A 16,508-nucleotide genomic window follows, 5' to 3' on the forward strand; every position below is an offset into this window, starting at 1 on the left:
CTCAAAAACGGCAGAACCGATTTTCATGAAATTTTTACAGATGGTAGAATTTGAGCCCCCGGTGAAAATAGGGAGCTGCATGTTTGATATTTGAAGAGGGGGCGGACCCTACCCCATACCACAATTTTCAAAAACGCCAGATCTCGGAGATGTGTGCACCTATTTTGCATGCCACCTTATGGCACCCCAAAAACACGAAATTGGTAAAAGATGTTGGGGTCAAATAAACTGGGGGGACGCCCCATCCCAAGACCACCCCGAACGGAGATGTGTATCGATTGGGACAATATGGGTATCAAATGAAAGATATTTAAGCGTAGAGTACGAATTTGGTAAACAAATTTCACTCTTAATTTTCGGTAGGGGACCACCCACAAAAAAACCACAAGGTGACACTTTCACCGCTTTTGGCAATGTGGGCATCAAATGAAAGGTATTTAAGTGCAGAGTACGAACTTGGCATTAAATTAAAAGTAGAATACAAATCAAACAAAAATATATTTTTGATGTATGAGGGCCCTCCCCACCCCCCAAGACCCAACAGCAGGATAAATTTAGCGATTCGGACAATATGGATATCAAATGAAATGCACAGAGAATTGCAAAAGGAATTAAATATAATATATGAATAATATGAAATAGTATATGAAGGCCGATCAGGATAGAATAATACAGAAATAAAAGGTCTTTGGTAGTAGAGTTCACTTGTTACCCTCAAATTGGGATGGATACAGGAGGACCTGCGGAACTTTAAGAATGTGGTATCCCAAGTGGTAGCTTTGAAATGTGATTTTGAATGTAGATAATGAATACAAAATATTAATTAGTATAAATCTGAACAAGACCCGTAGCCCGGAATATCGTGATAGCCCCCTCAAAATGCTTGACATAATGGAGCTCAAACAAAATCGTGCTCTAGCACGAAGCTGATATTACTTCAGGGTCCCCCTCTAAACTCCCTTCAAACCGGTCATGATTGTCTACTATGGCGATAAATAATAGGCATTTGATAGTAGAAAACGAATTTAATATCCAATTTTGAGGCAAAATGTTTGGGGATCGTGTCACCCCATAAACTCCGCCTACACCTATGTACCGACTAATGCAATATGTAGCTCCAATTTGGTTTTTAGGAGTGGAGTATGAGTCTGATATCCACTTTCGGGGCAAGAGTTTGGCTACTCCAATCCACTACCAAATTCAAGAGACTGAAGTAGATCTAACTTTCAAAATTTAATGGGCGGACCCTCCCCTTACCCTATTTTTAAAAACGCCTGATGTCGGAGATGGATGGGGCGGTTCAAGAGAAATTTTGTTTGTTTATAATAACTTAAATACAGAATTTTGTATCCTTATTTAGGGTAGAATTTTTAGGGGGCCGCCTCACCTCCAAAGCCATCAGCCAAATGAAATATAAACCAATAATGATAATATAGGACTCAAATGGAACGTATTTGAAACTAGAGCACTAATCTGATATATAGGGATCCGCGTCACCTCCAAAAACACCCCCATACCGGACATATTTACCGACCACAGCAATATTTGGGTGAAGAGCACCAATATAATATCCACATTGGCAACAAAACAAAAACAATTAAAAAGGCATTAAGTTCGGCTGGGCCGAACTTTGGAGACCACCCACCTCGGGTGCATACGTATACCACCTTTCATCATAACCCGGTGAACAATGTCAAGTAACTGTTCAATACTGGTCTTTTTGGCAGCTATATCCAAATATACACCGAACTGTTTCCAGTTTTGCCTTTATGTGCTCGAAGCGATGCGCAAAGAGGCATATGTCATCCGCGTAGTCCATGTCTCCGAGGAAGTCTTTAATATCCTAGTGTATGACAAAGGGCGCCTCAGCATTAAAGTACGTTTACATGGTAGGTCAATCCGGATTTATGGCCTTTTGGAGATTTAAGTGCTAAATCCTGCAGGATTCAAAAATATATACCATTTTACAGCATTTATTTTTAAATCCTAAATGTACCCGATCTCATGGCTGAATAATTGATAAAAGTACCAAAATATGCAACTGTTTTCAAGACTTGTGTGTGGTTGTGTGTAATATGCACATTCGTGTATATGCGCAAACGGACAGGCCGCGTTTTTGGATTTAAAAAAATCCAAATTTAAAAAATTTCAATGTAAACGTGCTCTTAGTTGCTTCTAATAAAATTAAAAATAACATAATGCAACCCTACATCAATCCTCTGTCGATCCCAAAAGGTCGGCTCTCTTTTCCATTGAAACGGACAGAAACTTCATCATTCCTATACAGCAACCTAATTAGTATCACAATTTTATTCGTTTTTAGCTGATGCAGATCTAAGAAATAATAATGTCATATGAACTTTGTGATGGTTCAACGTTAACTAAATGGAAATATACTATTTTTTATTCAATACATATGATGAACAATTGTGTAAGACATTTTTAACTAAACTCAAATTAATGTAAATAATAAAATGTTTGAAGTTTTCCTGTGTGTTAAAACATCTGTACAAATGTTTTGGAAAAGCTTTACTTCTATTCCTTTTAGTTTTAACTAATACGCCCGAAATAATTCTTTTAATTTTATTCATTTAAAAAAAAAATATATATTTTTATATCCACCACCACAGGATAGGTGCATACTAATCTAGTCATTCCGTTTATAACACCTCGAAATATTGATCTAGGGCCCCATAAAGTATATATATATTCTTGACCGACTCGACATTCTGAGTCGAACTAGCCATTTCCGTCCATCCGTCTGTCGAAATCACGATAGCGGTCGAACGCGTAAAGCTAGCCGCTTGAAATTTCGCAAAGATACTGAATGTTGATGTAGGCCGTTGGGGATTGTAAATGGGCCATATCAGATTTGGATATAGTTCCCATATAAACCGATCTCCCGGTTTGACTTCTTAAGTCCCTGGAAGCCGCAATTTTCAACAAATCGGTCAAGAAAATGATATAGCTCCCATATAAACCGATCTCCCGCTTTGACTTAGTGAGCCCCTGGAAGCCTCAACTTTCATCCGACTGTGCAAGTACGGTTCAAATCGGTCTATAACTTGATATAGCTCCCATATAAACCGATCGCCCAATTTGACTTCTTGAGTCCTACAAGCCGCGACTTTTATCCGATTTAGCTGAAATATTGCATTTAGTTCTGTGTTATGACTTTCAACAACAGTGCTAAGTACTGTCCAAATTATGCCTAACCATAATAAGGAGGCGGAGATCCGGGCGATCACGGAATTCGTGAAGTGGTGTGGTGCTTACGCGAGGCGTCGAGTGTGAACATCTTTACCGACGGTAAATTGCCATAAGGGCAATAACAACCAGGACGGTAAGGTCATGAACAGTCTTGCAGTGTAAGAAGGAGATTAACTCCTTCTCTGAGGATCGCAACATCTACATCGTTTGGCAGCGAAGCCGAAGCCTTTCGGGTCAACGCAGTCCGAGTTTAGGGAGTTGGCGACGAATGCGTATCCAACATTGTGGAACAGCGAAACGGTCGGTAGGACGGTTAAAATTTTTAGGGGGGGATCCAGATCGTGAGAAGACGAGGCTATTATGAAAAGGATGTAAGAAAGAGGTCAGTATAGCTATTGGTATCATAACGGGACACATAGGACTGAGCTCACTTATATAAAATCGGTGAAGCCAGTGATAGCATATGTAAGGCATGCGGGGAAAATGATGAGATGTTGGAGCATTTCTTTGTCATTGCCCGGCTTTCGCGTCTAACAGATACCGACACTTAGGTGGAGAAACAATACCAGACATGAACCAACTTAGGGGATTGGTATTGAAAACAATTAAAGATTTTGTAAGTAGCACGGAATTACTAACTTAAAATTTTTTTTTCACAGGTTACTTTATAGTTTTTAGAGCGCACAACAAACCGATTACTGGCTTAGGTGTATGTCCATAGTGGCATGGGCAGATTAATATCTGCACCCTCCTAACTGCACTATCCTAACGGTCCAAATCGGTCTATAACCAGATTTAGCTCCCATATTTTAGCAGAATCCATGGTGGTGGATTCCCAAGATTCCCCCCGGCCGAACATAGCATGCTTTTACTTGTTATATTTTCGGAGTTTTGATGGTCCGGACGGACGGAGTAATTCGCTTAATCGTATAAAAATATTACGAAAATATATAATGTATTTTGTATATCCCACCATCCTATTACGGTGCGTAAAACACCTATGGAAATATTCCATTAAGACACACTTTTATTGTATGGTTTTAATTTAATTTATTTATTTAATACTAATCTTGATTTTTATACCCTCCACCATAGGATGGGGGGTATACTAATTTCGTCATTCTGTTTGTAACTACTCGAAATATTCGTCTGAGACCCCATAAAGTATATATATTCTTGATCGTCATGACATTTTATGTCGATCTAGACATGTCCGTCCGTCCGTCCGTCCGTCCGTCCATCCGTCCGTCCGTCCGTCCATCCGTCCGTCCGTCCGTCCGTCTGTCTGTCGAAAGGACGCTAACTTCCGAAGGAGTTTAGCTAGCCGCTTGAAATTTTGCACAAATACTTCTTATTAGTGTAGGTCGGTTGGTATTGTAAATGGGCCATATCGGTCCATGTTTTGATATAGGTGCCATATAAACCGATCTTGGGTCTTGACTTCTTGAGCCTCTAGAGTGCGCAATTCTTATCCGATTTGATTTTCTACGTAGCATTTTGTTATGATATCCAACAACTGTGCCAAGTATGGTTCAAATCGGTCCATAACCTGATATAGCTGCCATATAAACCGATCTTGGGTCTTGACTTCTTGAGCCTCTAGTTGTCTTTTAACATATTTCATATTTACACTTCGCGAATATGTATTTCAAATAAAAAGATCACACTTTTAGTTCTCAGTGGCTTTGGAGAAATTCTCAATTGTATAAAATCAGCAAAGAGGAAAGCACCATACCAATTTTCATAAAAGTTCCGTTACGCTATATAAACAATATTTTATTGATTCAGAGAAAAACTGTTGAAAAGAAAGTTAGGTGTTAAGTATAGATACATGGTTCGTGAAATTCTTATCCGATTGGAATGCAATTTTTCATGACGTGTTTCGCTATGACTTCCAACAACTGTGCCAAGTATGGTTCAAATCAGTCAATAATCTAATATAGCTGCCATATAAACCGCTCTTGGGTCTTGATTTCTTGAGCCTCTAGAGGGCGCAATTCTTATCCAATTGGAATGAAATTTTGCATGACGTGTTTCGCTATGACTTGCCACAACTGTGCTAAGTATGGTTCAAATTGGTTAATAACCTAATATAGCTGCCATATAAACCGATCTTGGATCTTGACTTCTTGAGCCTCTAGAGGTCGCAATTATTATCCGATTTGCCTGAAATTATGTACGACGGACCCTCTCATGACCATCAACATACGTGTTTATTATGGTCTGAATCGGTCAATAGACTGATACAGCTTCCATATAAATCGATCTCTATATTTTAGTTCTTGAGCGCCCAAAGGGCTCAATTCTAATTCGAATTGGCTGACATTTTATACAGGTCTCCAACAAATAATTTAATTGTGGTCCAATTCGAACCATATCTTGATATCGCTTTAACAGAGGAAATCTTTTCTTATATCCTTTTTTGCCTAAGAAGAGATGCCGGAAAAAGAACTCGACAAATATGATCCATTTTGGAGGGTATATAAGATTCGGCCCGGCCGAACTTAGCACACTTTTACTTGTTCTAACTTAAGGAAGGTATTAAGATTTTGTCATTGTATCTTTTCATTGTAAAGATTAATTTAGAAGAGGCTTCCTAATGAAATTTGGATTGGCGTAAAGTGGACGAATAAAACTAGTTAAAAACAAATTTTCCCGTCATATAAAGTCATGTTTTGGATGAAATTGGCTTGTCGAAACTCGCCAATTTTTTACAACCAAAAATATCCAACCAAAATATTTCTAATAATTTTTATTAGAGAGATTTCTGCAATCCCTTTTAGTGTATTGTTGAATTTGATGGTTTCCTTAATAAAAATAAATAAATTTATGGCGATAAGCCAGCATGTGATACTTTATGTCAAATTTAATTAAATCCACCTTTCTTCGCTAAATAGTTATAAAATATTAAACAAAGATTTTTTTTGTTGTAAATACATTGGGGCATAAGAAATAAAAAGAATTTTTAGTTTTTCAAAAATTTTAAAAGTTTTCTTACAAATATTGGTGTTAAAAACATTTTAAAATATGACTACTCCAATATAAATGCTCTAAATTATGAATATATGAAATTTCATCCAAATTTAACAGTGGAATCGAGGGTCAAGCGTAATGGGTTAAATGAAAATTGTCTATAGAAAAAATTTAAGAAAACATTTTCGCTTGAAAAGATGTTATTGAAATTTATCTAAATCTTTCTGAGTAACATTTTGCCTTTAGACTATATTTCATTGAAATTTTGCTTTAAAAAATAGCTCCCATATAAACCAATATCCCGATTTTACTTCTGGAAGCCGCAATTTTTGTCCGATTTGCCTGAAACTGATCATGTGGTGTTTTGTTATGACTTCCAATAACTGTGTCAAGTACGGTCCAAATCGATCTATAAACTGATATAAACCGATCTCCCGATTTGATTTCTTGAACCCCTGGAACCTGCCATTTTTGTCCGATTTGGCTGAAATTTTGCACATAGTGTTCTTTTATGACTTTCAACAACTGTGCCAAGTACGATCAGAATCGGTCTATAACCTGATATAGCTCCCATACAAACCGGTCTCTCGATCATCGAATAAAATATATCTCGATATGGAGAATAAAATTATGCCCTACAACTTAATTTATTTTATATAAATTTTTTGCAGAGACCATGGTGGTGGGTTCCTAAGATTCCTCCGGCCAAACTTAGCACGCTTTTACTTGTAATACCCTCCACCATAAGATGGGGGGTATACTAATTTCGTCATTCTGTTTGTAACTACTCGAAATATTCGTCTGAGACCCCATAAATTATATATTTTTGTTGGTCGTGACATTTTATGTCGATCTAGCCATGTCCGTCCGTCTGTCTGTCGAAAGCACGCTAACTTCCGAAGGAGTAAAGCTAGCCGCTTGAAATTTTTGTTATGATATCCAACAACTGTGCCAAGTATGGTTCAACTGTGCCAAGTATGGTCAAATATCCAACAACTGTGCCAAGTATGGTTCAAATCGGTCCATAACCTGATATAGCTGCCATATAAACCGATCTTGGGTCTCGATTTCTTAGGCCTCTAGAGGGCGCAATTCTTATCCGATTACAATGGAATTTTGCACGACGTGTTTTGTTATGATATCCAACAACTGTGCCAAGTATGGTTCAAATCGGTCCATAACCTGATATAGCTGCCATATAAACCGATCTTGGGTCTTGACTTCTTGAGCCTCTAGAGTGTGCAATTCTTATCCGATTAAAATGAAATTTTGCACGAAGTACTTTGTTATGATATCTAACAACTGTGCCAAGTATGGTTCAAATCGGTCCATAACCTGATATAGCTGCCATATAAACCAATCTTGGGTCTTGACTTCTTCAGCCTCTAGAGTGCGCAATTCTTATCCGATTTGGATGCATTTTTGCACGAAGTGTTTTGATTGATATCCAACAACTGCGCTAAGTGTGGTTCAAATCGGTTTAGAACCTGATATAGCTGTCATATAAACAGATCTGGGGACTTGGCTTCTTGAGCTTCTAGAGGACGCAATTCCCATTCGATTTGTTTGAAAATTTTCATGAAGTATTTTATTCTTACTTTCAACAACTGTGTCAAAGAAGGTTCAAATCGGTTCATAACCTGATATATTGGGTTGACTAAAAAGTATTTGCGGATTTTTTAAAAGAAAGTAAATGCATTTTTAATAAAACTTAGAATGAACTTTAATCAAATATATAATTGCCGTTTTGTTCGATAACCTTTTGCCATCTTCCTGGAAAATTTTGTATTCCACGCTCATAGAACTTCTGGCCTTTATCTGCAAAAAACTGAACCAAGTGCGATTTTATAGCCTCATCATTGCCGAAAGTTTTACCATTTAAGGAGTTCTGCAAAGATCGAAATAAATGGTAGTCTGATGGTGCAAGGTCAGGGCTATATGGTGGATGCATCAAAAGTTCCCAGCCAAGCTCACTCAGTTTTTGGCGAGTGACCAAAAATGTGTGCGGTCTAGCGTTGTCCTGGTGGAATATGACACCTTTACGATTGACCAATTCTGGTCGCTTCTCCTTGATGGCTGTATTCAATTTGTCCAATTGTTGACAGTAAACATCCGAATTAATCGTTTGATTCCTTGGAAGCAGCTCAAAATATACCACACCCTTCCAATCCCACCAAACAGACAGCATAACATTCTTTTGGTGGACATCAGCCTATGAAGTGGTTTGAGCTGGTTCACCATGGTTGGACCATGATCGTTTTCGACTAACGTTGTTGTAAGCAATCCATTTTTCATTTCCAGTTATGATTCGTTTTAAAAACGGATCGAATCCATTGCGTTTAAGGTGCATATCACAATCGTTGATTCGGTTTGTTAAATGAATTTCTTTCAATACATGTGGTACCCATATTAAAATTGACGCCAAACAAACAAATGTAAACAAAATTACGCGCACTTTTTTTCTAAAGCAAGCTTAAAGTAACAGCTGATAACTGACAGAAGAAAGAATGCAATTACAGAGTCACAAGCCGTTGAAAAAATTTGTCAACGCCGATCTGGGATCTTGACTTCTTGAGCCTCTAGAGGTTGCAATTATTATCTGATTTGCCTGAAATTTTGTACTACGGATCCTCTCATGACCATCAACCTACGTGTTTATTATGATCTGAATCGGTCTATAGCCCGATAGAGCTCCCATATAAATCGAACCCTCTATTTTACTTCTCGAGCCCCCAAAGGGCGCAATTCTTATTCGAATTGGCTGACATTTTACACAGATCTCCAACATATAATATAATTGTGGTGCTAACCGGACCATATCTTGATATCGCTCTAATAGCAGAGCAAATCTTTTCTTATATCCCTTTTTTACCTAGGAAGAGATGCCGGGATAAGAACTCGACAAATGCGATCCATGGTGGAGAGTATATAAGATTCGGCCCGGCCGAACTTTGCACGCTTTTAATTGTTTTTTTATACCCACCAATGAAGGATGTAGGTGTATTCATTTTGTCATTCCGTTTGCATCACATCGAAATATCCATTTCCAACCCTATAAAGTATATATATTCTTGATCAGCGTGAAAATCTAAGACGATCTAGACATGTCCGTCCGTCTGTCTGTTGAAATCACGCTACAGTCTTCAAAAATAGAGATATTGAGCTGAAACTTAGCACAGATTATTTTTTTTTCCATAAGCAGGTTAAGTTCGAAGATGGGCTATATCGGACTATATCGTGATATAGCCCCCATATATACCGATCCGCCGATTTAGGGTCTCAGGCCCATAAAAGCCACATTTATTATCCGATTTTGCTGAAATTTAGGACAGTGAGTTATGTTAGGCCCCTCGACACCCTTCGTCAATTTGACCCTGATCGGTTCAGATTTCGATATAGCTGCCATATAGACCGATCCTCCGATTTTGGGTCTTAGGCCCATAAAAGCCCCATATTTTATCCGATTTTGCTGCAATGTTGGACAGTGGGTTGTGTTAGTCCCCTCGATATCCTTCGTCAATTTGGCCCAGATCGGTCCAGATTTGGATATAGCTGCCATATAGACCAATCCCCTGATTTATGGTTTTAGGCTCATAAAAGCCACATTTTTTACCCGATTTTGCTGAAATTTGGGACAGTGAGTAGTGTTAGGCCCTTCGACGTCCTTTGTCAATTTGGCTCAGATCGGTCCAGATTTGGATATAGCTGCCATATGGACCGATCTCTCGATTAAAGGTTATGGGCCCATGAAGGCCGCATTTATTTTCCGATGTGGCCGTAATTGGGGACAGTGGGTTTAATTAAGCCCCTCGACATACTTCTGCAATATGGCACAGATCGGATCAGATTTGGATATAGCTGTCATATAGCCCGATCTCTCGATCTAAGGTTTTGGGGTCATAAAAGGCGTGTTTATTGTCCGATGACGCCGAAATTTGGGACGATGAGTTGTGTTAGGTCTTTCGACATCCTTTTCGAATTTGACCCAGATCCGTCCAGATCCGCCATATAGACCGATATCTCGATTTATAGTCTTGATCCCATAAAAGTCGCATTTATAATACGATTTCACTGAAATTTTACACAGTGACTTACGCTAAGCATTTCGACATCCGTGTAGTATATGGTTCAAATCGGTTTCTTTTTAGATATAGCTACTTAAAAGACCAATATTTTGTTATACACAATTGAACAATGAATTGTACTTATTAGTATTTGGTCCAAATCGGAACATATTTCGATATAGCTGCTATGGGGCATAAGGTATGCATTTTTCACCGGATTTTGACGAAAGGTGGTTTACATGGTGGTGGGTATCCAAAGTTCGGCCCGGCCGAACTTAACGTTTTTTTACTTGTTTTTAATACGAATTATTAGTTTCATACCACATGTTTTAACTTTCTGTTTTTGCTTATTGCCGTCCACTGCTAGAGTTGGGTAGTTCCGGATGGAACTAGTTCATTGGAACTAATCCAAGTAAGGAGTTGCTGGAAGTAGTTCCATCTCTTTCCTTCTTATAGTTCCATAGTTCCTTTTATTTGCATATACCCTTTTCTTTGGCTCCCTTCTGTTAATTTGTAGACCAGCTGATGCCATATTTTTCAGTTTCATAAAACTAAATAAAAGCGTCAACTTTTTTAATGGAAAAAGTACAAAATATGAATTTTAAAGTCAATTACATATACAGTCGGAATGTTTGTATCTACATGTACAATTAAAAACACTCATTTTAAGGTTCCAAATAAAATTCAAAGGTTCTTTTTTGTTTTGTATAAAGGAATAAAAAAAGGATCGAAAATGAAAAAGGAGCTAAGGAACTAGTTCCTTTTGTGGAATGGAACTGAAAGGAGCGATCACTAAAAGGAACATAAATGCCCACTTCTATCCACGACTTTTTTGTAGAATGCGTTCGCCACACTGAGCGTTCAATCGACACGACATGGTATTCCGGATGTTGTTTGCGTAGTTTTCAGCTGTTGCCTGTACTGTGAGTTCATTGGTGCACGCTCAAGGAGTGTTCGTTGGCGGCATATGCAAAATGCGTGTTACACTGGATGGTTTATAACCCTGCCAATGGTGTTCATTGCATATTTGCATATTTGTGGTAATATTTGCATATTTGTTTTTATTATTACCACAGGTAGTAGCCGCTGACATCGTTGTATCGAAAAAATATCGCTCAAATTTCATTCACATACAGCACAGGTAAACATGAAGATTGTCCAATAGACAGAAAAATGTAAAAGGTTGATTTTGCCTTTTAAATAAAAATTTTTATCAGTCATAAAGCTTTAAGGTTTCTAAGGCTATTTTATTTTGGGTTTCTATCATTTATTATCTTATACAAAGCGAAGTCACAAACGTGCTTGTATTTTGATGTACTTAGTTTTTAATCGGGTGATGATTGCATGACTGACAACCAACTTGTTTAAAACGCACCTTTATAATTGCATTAAGGCTAGGCTTGGTAATAAGGAGAAGTAAATGAATTAAATAATCTCTCTACAAAATCTGTCAACCTAAGTTTATTTTTAACAAAATTTTAAGCTAAAACTTGGTGTTGATTAAAATGTATTAGATTCTACTCAAATTTGGGAAATTCTTTAACTATTTTGAACGAATATATATTCAATTTGAAGAATATAGTTTTGTAGCAAATGAACTCAAAATAACAACATGTTTATCTTGGGTAAATAAAAGCGTTGTTTGGTGTAGGACTATTTAACTTATTGAGCAGAAACTTGTTAAGTAAAATAACTTCCCAAACCCAAGTTTATGAACTATTTGTCACTTATTACAGATGAGTAAAACTTACTATAATCGTGCAATTTTCTCGTGTTTTAATAAACATTTAACTAAAATTAATTACTTTATGCGCACCATTTTTCTAAGTGTAGGTAGTCGCCCCCACCACAAAACACCCATATTGTGTTTGTGTTTCGAAGTCTACTTCCAAATACCTTTCAATTGAGTCCCATATTTTTGTGATCGTTCAAAACAACGATTTTGAGCGGTTTTAGGTTTGGAACCGCTTTGTGTTTGGGACGGCCCCGTAGATACTTGGTTCCAATTTTTAATACGATATTCGTCCTCCACTATTAAAAACCTTTCATTTAAGTTCCATATTGTCCTGTCCGGTCACCTTCCGATTTTGGACGGTGGTGTTGGGGTAGGTTAGGTTAGGTTTAAGTGGCAGTCTGCCATCAGACTCACTTAGACGTTTTCGTTCATTGTGATACCACAGGAACAGAAGAAGGAAGATGCCTTCTTGTTCCTACCGTTGCACCATCCAGATCGCTTTAAAAATCCCAATAACTTGCGAATGTTCACATCCGCCAAATCAGACAGGTTCTCAAAGAAATGAGAACCTAAAGTGGGACTCCTTCTGACTGCTAGTTCGGGACACACACACAGAAGGTGTTCTATAGTCTCTTCTTCTCCGATGTCCTCATAGCTTCAGCAAAAGTCGTTGCTGGCAACCTTCAGTCTGTCAGCATGTTTTCCGATTAGACAGTAACCTGTCATGACGGACACAATGACTGAGACGTCTGTTCTATCCAATGCCAGCAAAGCAGTAGATGTCTTCAAGTCTAGACATAGTTTTGGAATGCTCACAGCACCCTCTGTGTGACCAACTATCATTCGTTGTCCTTCGGGCCTGGTCCTGAAAACATGGCTCACATATCGCTAAAGGCATACCCACAGATTCCAGTATCCCTGGAATGTGTAGGGTAGTTCCCAGCTCATCCGCTTTCAAATTCCCTGCGATATATCTGCGGCCCGGCACCTAGAACAGGTGAATATTGAACTGTTTAGAGATCTGCGACAGTCGAGGGCGGTTTTAGTGTTCAGAAATACGTTTTCCAGCTATTTAATGGCTGCTGACATTATATCTTACCCATTCCACCACTTTCTTAATTGCAAGGATCTCTGCTTGATACACACTGCAGTTGCCGGGTAGGTTTTTCGATATGACCAGTTCTAGATCTTTAGAGTACACCCAAAACCCACTTGGTCGTTTAGTTTGGAACCGTCCATATAGGAGTCTATGTAACTTCTGTTACAAGGTTATCGTAGTTCCAATCGGTTCTATCAGGAATAGTGGTACAGTTATTTTTATGCTGTTGGGGTAAGGGAGTTTTAATTTTTTCTAAAATTGTTAACTCCATGTTTCGCACCAAACCAAAATGTGAACGAATACTGAGCGGAATGACCCTTATTTTTAGTGCATCAGATTTAATTTTGTTGCTTGTGATGTAACAGCAATAACAAGTAAAAAGGCGTTAAGTTCGGCCGGGCCGAACTTTGGATACCCACTACCTCGGGTATATATGTGAACAACCTTTCGTCAAAATCCAGTGAAAAATGCATCCCTATGCCCCATAGCAGCTATATAGACATATCAAACGATTAAGACCAAATGCTTATAAGTACAAGTCATTGTTCAACCGAGAGATCGGTCTATATGGCAGCTATATCTAAATCTGGTTCGATCTGAGCCAAATTGAAGACCAACATCGAAGAGCCCAACACACCTCACTGTCCCAAATTTTGGCGACATCGGACAATAAATGCGCTTTTTATGGGCCCAAAACCTTAAATCGAGAGATCGGTCTATATGACAGCTATATCCAAATCTGAACCGATCAGTGCCAAATTGAAGAAAGATGTCGAAGGGCCTAACACAACTCACTGACCCAAATCAGCAAAATCGGATAATAAATGCGGCTTTAATGGGCCTAAGACCCTAAATCTAAGGATCGGTCTATATGGCAGCTATATCCAAATTTGGACCAATCTGGGCCAAAATGACGAAAGATGTCCAAGGGCTCAACACAACTCACTGTCCTAAATTTCAGCAAAATCGAATAATAAATGTGGCTTTTATGGGCCTAAGACCTTAAATCGGAGGATCGGTCTATATGGCAGCTATATCCAAATTTGGACCGATCTAAGCCAAATTGACGGAGGATGTCGAGGGGCCCAACGTTACTCACTGTCTCAAATTTCAGCTAAATCGGATAATAAATGTGGCTTTTATGGGCCTAAGACCCTAAATCGGAAGATCGGTCTATATGGGGGCTCTATCAATATATAGTCCGATATAGCCCATCTTCGAACTTAACCTGCTTATGGACAAAAAAAAACCATTGCAAAATTTCAGCTCAATATCTCTATTTTTAAAGACTGTAGCGTGATTTCAACAGACAGACGGACAGACGGACGGACATGTCTAGATCGTCTTAGATTTTTACGCTGATCAAGAATATATATACTTTATAGGGTCGGGAATGAATATTTCGATGTGTTGCAAACGGAATGACAAAATGAATATACCCCCATCCTTTGGTGGTGGGTATAAAAAACAAGTAAAAAGGTGTTAAGTTCGGCCGGGCCGAACTTTGGATACCCACCGCCGCGGGTATATATGTAAAGCACCTTTTATCAAAATTCGGTGAAACTTTCATACCTTATGCCCCATATCAGTTATATCAAAATATGTTCCGATTTGGAACAAATACTAATAAGTACAGTAGCTATATCTAAAAATAAAGCGATCTGAACCATATTCGACACGGATGTCGAAAGCCCATCATAAGTCATTGTATCAAATTTCAGTGAAATCGGACAATAAATGCCTCTTTTATGGGCCCAAAACCTTACATTGAGAGATCGGTCTATATGGCAGCTATATTCAAATCTGGACCGATCTGAGCAAAATTGAAGAAGGACGTCGAAGAGCCTAACTTAACTCAATTTCAGCGACTTCGGACAATAAATGCGTCTTTTATGGCCCCAAAACCTAAAACCTAGATATCGGTCTATATGGCAGCTATATCCAAATCTGAACCGATCTGTGCGATATTGCAGAAGTGTGTTAAGGGGCCAAATTTAACTCACTGTCTCAAATTTCGGCGACATCGGACAATAAATGAGCATTTTATGGGCACAAAACCTTAAATCAAGAAATCGGTCTATATGGCAGCTATATTCAAATCTGAACCGATCTAAGCAAAATTGAAAAAGGACGTCGAAGAGCCTAACTAAACTCACTGTCTCATATATCAGCGACATCGGACAATAAATGCGTCTTTTATGGCCCCAAAACCTAAAACCTAGATATCGGTCTATATGGCAGCTATATCCAAATCTGTACTGATATGGGCCAAATTGGCGAAGGATGTCGATGGTCCTAACACAATTCACTGTCCCGAATTTAAGCAAAATCGGATAATAAATGTGGCTTTTGTAGGCCTAAGACCGTAAATCGGAGGATCGGTCTATATGGCAGCTATATCCAAATCTGAACCGATCTGAGCCAAATTAACGAAGGATGTCGAAGGGCCTAACACAACTCACTGTCCCAAATTTCAGCGAAATCGGATAATAAATGTGGCTTTTATGGGCCTTAGACCCTAAATCGGAGGATCGGTCTATATGGCAGCTATATCCAAATCTGAGCCAAATTGACGAAGGATGTCGAAGGGCCTAACACAACTCGCTGTCCCAAATTTCAGCAAAATCGGATAATAAATGTGGCTTTTATGGGCCTAAGACCCTAAATCGGCGGATCGGTCTATATGGGAGCTATATCAAGATATAGTCCGATATAGCCATCTTCGAACTTGACCTGCTTATGGACAAAAGAAAAATCTATGCAAAGTTTCAGCTCAATATCTCTATTTTTAAAGACTGTAGCGTGATTTCAACCGACAGACGGACGGACATGTCTAGATCGTCTTAGATTTTTGCGCTGATCAAGAGTATATATACTTTATAGCGTCGGAAATGGATATTTCAATGTGTTGCAAACGGAATGACAAAATTAATATACCCTCACCCTTCATTGGTGGGTATAACAAGTAAAAGCGTACTTAGTTCGGCCGGGCCGAATCTTATATACCCTCCACCATGGATTGCATTTGTCGAGTTATTTTCCCGGCATCTCTTCTTAGGCAAAACAGGATATAAGAAAAGATTTGCTCTGTTATTAGAGCGATATCAAGATATGGTCCGGTTTGGACCATAATTAAATTATATGTTGGAGATCTGTGTAAAATGTTAGCCAATTCGAATAAGAATTGCGCCCTTTGGGGGCTCAAGAACTGAAATAGAGAGATCGATTTATATGGAAGCTGTATCGGGCTATAGACCGATTCAGACCATAATAAACACGCATGTTGATGGACATGAGAGGATCCGTAGTACAAAATTTCAGGGAAATCGGATAATAATTGCGACCTCTAGAGGCTCAAGAAGTCAAGATCCCAGATCGGTTTATATGGCATCTATGTCGGGTTATGAACCGATTTGAACCTTATTTG

This window comes from Stomoxys calcitrans, unplaced genomic scaffold (genome assembly GCF_963082655.1).
Source record: "Stomoxys calcitrans unplaced genomic scaffold, idStoCalc2.1 SCAFFOLD_73, whole genome shotgun sequence".
Lineage (NCBI taxonomy): Eukaryota > Metazoa > Arthropoda > Insecta > Diptera > Muscidae > Stomoxys > Stomoxys calcitrans.